At 41.3% G+C, this 7,162-nt stretch overlaps 1 long non-coding RNA gene across 1 annotated transcript; it reads right to left on the reverse strand.

Annotated features, from left to right (window-relative positions):
- Positions 1-3,125: 3,125 nt before the first annotated feature.
- LOC134449327 (uncharacterized) lies at positions 3,126-3,874 on the reverse strand. Its single transcript, XR_010034939.1, has 2 exons — positions 3,600-3,874; positions 3,126-3,218 (listed from the first exon to the last, which is right to left on the reverse strand). It is a non-coding gene; the product is annotated as an uncharacterized LOC134449327 (long non-coding RNA).
- Positions 3,875-7,162: the final 3,288 nt, after the last annotated feature.

Raw genomic sequence — 7,162 nt, forward strand, 5'->3', positions numbered from 1 at the left:
GCTTATTTCCTCATAATCTTACTTGGTACGAACTACAAAGAAACTAAACCAGTATTTCTCGAAAGCATCACCCAGATGTACACACGTTCCGATGTCAGTAAGGACATTTTGTCAACTAATTGATAAAACAGCTTAAGAATCTGTAATTCCAGGCAGTGGAAAGGAAAACCAATTCCATCCCCCTGGATCTCTCCCACCTTTTGCCTTTGGCCAAAAAATAATAAGAAAATATAGAAGAATTTCTCCATCCCTAATGCTATACAAACAGAGACAATTAATTTCTCAAATGACTCAAACTAAACTCACACACACGCGCACACACACACACACACACACACACACACACACACACACACACACACACACACACACACACACACACACACACACACACACACACACACACACACACACACACACACACACACACACACACACACACACACACAGGTGTTTACATCAGCAGGGCGGTTACAGCTGTTTTAGTCAGATGCCTAAGTTAACAAGGCATTAGTTTCTCGAAAGCAAAGTTGGGAGGGAGCGTACTACAGAATGTTTTTATTAGCATGGTTAACTCGTTCCCCGTTGTTTTGGATAGCATGTCACTCTTGCTCATGAGTTTTTAGTGTTTTGGGGCGGGTTCAGGTGAGATTTCTATCGTACAATGTCAAGTCATGTAAAACAAATAGGATAGAAAAAACACACACACACACATTGTTCAGTGATAGAAACAATTTTACTCAATTACATTACATTGCATTTGGCAGACGCTTTATAACCAAAGCGACTTTCAAAAGAGGACATAATCAAGCCAATATCACAAGCAAATACAAAGTGCACAGAAAATATACAGAACAACAAGTGCAGTTGCAAAGAGGGGTTAGTTTTTTTTTTTTAATTAATAAAGAGTACACACACAGCACACACACACACACACACACACACACACACACAAACAAACACACACACACACACACACACACACACACACACACACACACACACACACACACACACACACACACACACACAGACTAAACTAAACTAAACTAAACTAAATACACTAAACTAAACTAAACTAAACTAAACTAGTCAAGAGTCTGCCCTGGGGCTAGGCCAACTCAAGCATTAGTTTAGTATCTCCTCTCGAAAGAGGAAGGTCTTTACTTGTTTCTTGAAGGCTGCAAGATATGTGCTTAGTCTTGCTGCCTCTGGGAGACCGTTCCACCACTTGGGTACAACTACGGAGAACAGTCTTGACTGGGAGTACCTAGAGCGACTGGATGGCAGAGCCAGACGGCTTGAGATGACTCAATGATAGACAGAAATTATATGTTCTACAATCCCTGATCAATCAAGGGTGTACAAGACATATATCAGCTACTTGTTTTAGCCGGAAAACACAGTTACTTGTGTGTGTGTGTGCGTGTGTGTGTGTGTGAGTGTGAGTGTGTGTGTGTGCGTGTGTGTGTGTGTGAGTGTGAGTGTGTGTGTGTGTGTGCGTGACCTGTATTCTCAAGTGTGCATTCCGTTTTGACTGCCTTTCTGAATGACCCACATCTTGTATCGCAGGCATACACTCCATGCAAACACACTCACTCATTTCACCACATACACACTCACTATGCAAAACACGTTCATTTTGCTCTTTGACAAACTGTGGCCCATTGAAAACATGTGTGTGTGTGTGTGTGTGTGTGTGTGTGTGTGTGTGTGTGTGTGTGTGTGTGTGTGAGCGTGTGTGCGTGTGTGCGTGCATGTGTGCGTGCGTGTCTGTGTGTGAGACTTCTCCAGACCAGCCGCAGGAAATATTACTACTGTACTGTAGCGTGCTGTCTGGTGTGTGCTTCTGTGCAGGTTTTACCACATGCCAACTGTCTCATGTGCCTCCGTAGAGTTAGAACACTGAGAAAGGTAGAGGGGGAGGGAGAAAGGGGGACCTAGGAGTGAAGATATCAATGCGCCAAAGTCAAAGGGCTCCAAAAAGTCACCTTTCATTACAGTGCCATTTCTTAATCTTCCTGTAAAATCGCAACTTTTCATTTGGTGAAACTATTTTTGGATCGGTTAACTAGTCATGCAAGAGTGTTTCAATACGGAACGCGTGGTACAATTCAGTCACTTCCAATTTAAAGCACCCAATGCTCCCCAAGAAGGACATACTTTATTATTGAAACATGGTGGACTGGACTGCAGAGTAGCCTCTTTATGCAAATATGTAGACCCGCTGACGGGCCCATTCATACTTCGCTTGAAAAACTCAACTATATCATAACAACAATGCTATGACTGTGAGCTCTGAGTAACAGATAAATAAGACTTTGGTCATTACCATTTTGAGGACCATATACTACGTTTATAACATAGTGTCTGTTCCAAGGGGGTTTAAGACTTGGTCATTACAATTTTGGTCACAGTAAAGTTATGACTCAGGCTCTGCGCAAAGTGGTTAATTAATCTCAATTAGTTAAAAAATACTTTCCTCTAAATCAACATTCGGTAACACTTTACTTTACGGATCGCTAATAAGGTGTTAATTTCATACTAATTTCTCAGTAATTTCAGTCTAATTTCATGGTAATAACTGCTTGTTATTAGTAATAACAGCAAAATAACCATATGGTTTCCAGTGCAATTACACTATAATTTCTCATTAACAACAGCAGAAATAACCATACAGTTTCCAGTGCAATGATGCTGTAGTTTCTAGTTAATAGTAGGCTAATGGAAACAGCTACTGTGTCATCATAGTAGTTAGGTGGTAGGTATGCCAGTAACTAAACAGTATCAGCCGAAGTAGTTTCATACTAATTACGCTACATCAGGGCCGTAATGTGCATTATTTCCTCTTCCTATGTTATTGCATAGAAACGACCACCCAAGCATCCTTGTATTATTTCTGCTTAATTACCTTGTAAACAATTGAGTAGTTATATGGAAATAAGATAGAATCAGGGCCGTAAAATGCATTATCACCTATTCCACTCAATTTTATGGAAATTACATATTTTCATGGTCTTAAAATGTCTTATTTCTTATTTCCACTCAATTACTTAGTTATTATCATTTTTAATACAATATAGACTAGCCTACTATGAAGTGATTCAAGTACACAGACAAACACATTGTGTGCAAAACTTTATTTATTTTTCCAATCAGTTATGAGATTCATGTTCACTGATGTGAGGTTGTCAATCTGCCACCATCCAGAGGAAGTCCTGTGAACACAAACAAACAAACAGAGAAGTCAACTGCAAGACCGGTTTCACCACGTTTATTTTTTTATGTTATCAATTCACCATCGCTAAATTTGCTTCTGAAATGCAGTACCATGTTAAATGCACGTTGTAAACCTTCCTCAGGCTGACAACATAGCTGATTTACAAAGGCAAACTCTAGCTAGCACCTAGCTTCAGTCATTGAAAACATGGTGGGCAGAGCTAGCTAGTGGTTTCCATTGTAAAGGTACTTCTGTATGCCGTTTCATTTCCAGAACAAACATAAACCTAACACTAACTCATAAAACATGTTTGCATAAGGCTAAAGTAATTCGACGATTGAAGGTGGATGAAGTCAACATCAAGACCATTTTAGCTCACCTTGAAAGTTACCCTGGTTGCTGCCTGCGTGCGAAAGCACTGTGTGGTGCGTCTCAAACTCCACCCTTGTGTGTCAGGGTACTCAATTAAACAACGTCAGCGTCTCTGAGCCATACTGCAAGCAGAGCGGGCAGCGTACAACTAGAACGAGTGTGCTTGAAGTACAGAAGTATACTGATTGGGACGCTCCTGTTCTGCAGTAACCAAACTTTCGTTGCCTAGCAACAACAGGACTCGCCGCCGCCACCGCGAGCTAGTTCAACTTCAGTGCAGCAGAGCCAGGCAAGGTAAGCTTCCTGACAACGAACTAGTAGTTCTAGCTTTAACCTGCTTTCATTTTGTCTCTGAGCATTGAAGGATTTTAACTGTATACATTGCAAACACGTCTTATCAGCTGTGTTTGTGCTGAAATGGCATAGCCTACAGAGGTACATGGAAACCACTAGTTCTAGCTAGCTCTGCCCACCATGTTTTCAATGACTGAAGCTAGGTGCTAGCTAGAGTTTGCCTTTGTAAATCAGCAACGATGTCAGCCTGAGGAAGGTTTACAACGTGCATTTAACATGGTACTGCATTTCAGAAGCAAATTTAGCGATGGTGAATTGATAACATAAAAAAATAAACGTGGTGAAACCGGTCTTGCAGTTGACTTCTCTGTTTGTTTGTTTGTGTTCACAGGACTTCCTCTGGATGGTGGCAGATTGACAACCTCACATCAGTGAACATGAATCTCATAACTGATTGGAAAAATAAATAAAGTTTTGCACACAATGTGTTTGTCTGTGTACTTGAATCACTTCATAGTAGGCTAGTCTATATTGTATTAAAAATGATAATAACTAAGTAATTGAGTGGAAATAAGAAATAAGACATTTTAAGACCATGAAAATATGTAATTTCCATAAAATTGAGTGGAATATGTGATAATGCATTTTACGGCCCTGATTCTATCTTATTTCCATATAACTACTCAATTGTTTACAAGGTAATTAAGCAGAAATAATACAAGGATGCTTGGGTGGTCGTTTCTATGCAATAACATAGGAAGAGGAAATATTGCACATTACGACCCTGATGTAGCCTAATTAGTATGAAACTACTTCGGCTGATACCGTTTAGTTACTGGCATACCTACCACCTAACTACTATGATGACACAGTAGCTGTTTCCATTAGCCTACTATTAACTAGAAACTACAGCATAATTGCACTGCAAACTGTATGGTTATTTTTGCTGTTATTAATGAGAAATTATAGTGTAATTGCACTGGAAACCATATGGTTATTTTGCTGTTATTACTAATAACAAGCAGTTATTACCATGAAATTAGACTGAAATTACTGAGAAATTAGTATGAAATTAACACCTTATTAGCGATCCGTAAAGTAAAGTGTTACCCAACATTCATTATGTGTGGTATGATTAAAATCATCAAATGTTATCAAAGAGGAGTGCTACCACCAATGTTTTCCAGCAGTACCTGTGCTTGCTGTTACTTGCTTTGGATTTTGATGGTACCAGCTGGTGTGCATCAATGGTGTGCAAACTTTCTGTTTGCACAATTTGCAATGCATATTAAAATGGTAACGGTGATTAATGTTAATTAAATTCATTAACATTTTAATCAATTAATTTCCTGGTGGGTAATTAATCATAATTAATTGATTAACGAATGCTGTGAAGAAGTTTTTTTCCTGACAGAACTGTGTGTTCAAGTTGTACAACAATGCAAGGTTTCTTGTCTTTTGAATAGACATACAGTATCTCATTGATGTGTCTATTGTAAATCCCAAATGTGTCAATACTTAACATTGATTAGGATCATTATATAACAGCATTAAAATTAATTGTAATACTATACAGACACACACACACACACACACACACACACACACACACACACACACACACACACACACACACACACACACACACACACACACACACACACACACACACACACACACACACACACTTCCTTCCTGTGCCAAGTTGGCATGTGTTCCAGAAGTCTCGTCTCTCAGCCAGCATCCAGCGTTGTCCCAGCAAGCTCTGGGCCTGGCACTGATCCATTTCCGGAGCGCGTGCACAAACACACACACACACACACACACACACACACACAGTGACACACACACACACACACACACACACACACACACACACACACACACACACACACACACACACACACACACACACACACACACACACACACACACACACACACACACACACACACACACAGGCACTTGGGGTCTCATGCTCCTTAAACGCTCCCATTAAGACACAGCTTCCCCCCACCCGAGAGAGGAGACAACACATCCGGCACGCCACACGCCAGAGTGGTAGAACACACACACATGCTCACAAACCCACGCACACACACAGGGAAATGACATCCACACGCCATAGACACACGCACAGAAACACACAGACACAGACACAGACACAGACACAGACACACACACACACACACACACACACACACACACACACACACACACACACACACACACACACACACACACACACACACACACACACACACAGTCCCCAAGGTATGGCAGCATTACCACATGATGGCATGAGAATGTGTGTATATGGAGGGCAGGATATGAGAAGAGAAGGGTAGAGTAGAGAAGAGAAGAGAAGAGAAAAGAAGAGAAGAGAAGAGAAGAGAAGAGAAGAGAAGAGAAGAGAAGATAGGAGGAGATGAGAAGAGAAGAGAAGAGAAGAGAAGAGAAGATAGGAGGAGATGAGAAGAGAAGAGAAGAGAAGAGAAGAGAAGAGAAGAGAAGAGAAGAGAAGACAAGACAAGACAAGACAAGACAAGACAAGACAAGACAAGACAAGACAAGACAAGACAAGAGAAGAGAAGAGAAGAGAAGAGAAGAGAAGAGAAGAGAAGAGAAGAGAAGAGAAGGGAGGAGAGGAGAGGACAATTGAGGACGGGAGAAGACACCTGAGGAGATGAGAAGAAAAGAGAGATGAAGAGATCAGATGGAGAGGGCAAAAGAGGAGAGGGCAAGACATGACATGAGAGGAGACATGATGAAAACATACCAGCGTTACTGCGTGCTTGCCCATATTTCACCCTCTTGTACTCCGAGCATCCAGAGTGCCGCGATGCAAGCAGGAATGGAATAAGAAGGATGCACTCAAGTTCAACTCTGCTTTACTTTGGGGCATGTTCACAATGGACAAGCATGTTGTCAATGGGCCGCAGTTTTGCAAAAAGCAAAATGAACGTGTTTTGCATAGCCAGTGTGTATGTGGTGAAATGAGTGAGTGTGTTTGCATGGAGGGAGTGTATGCCCGTGAAACAAGATGTGGGTCATTCAGAAACCGGGAAAGGCAGAGTCACAACAGAATAGAAAGCAGCATGCACACTTGAGAATACAGGTCACACGCACGCGCACGCACACGCACACGCACACACACACACACACACACACACACACACACACACACACACACACACACACACACACACACACACACATACACGCACACACACACACACGCACATTGGAGAGAGCAAAGCCTCCATCATATTTGTA

This window comes from Engraulis encrasicolus, chromosome 5 (genome assembly GCF_034702125.1).
Source record: "Engraulis encrasicolus isolate BLACKSEA-1 chromosome 5, IST_EnEncr_1.0, whole genome shotgun sequence".
NCBI lineage: Eukaryota > Metazoa > Chordata > Actinopteri > Clupeiformes > Engraulidae > Engraulis > Engraulis encrasicolus.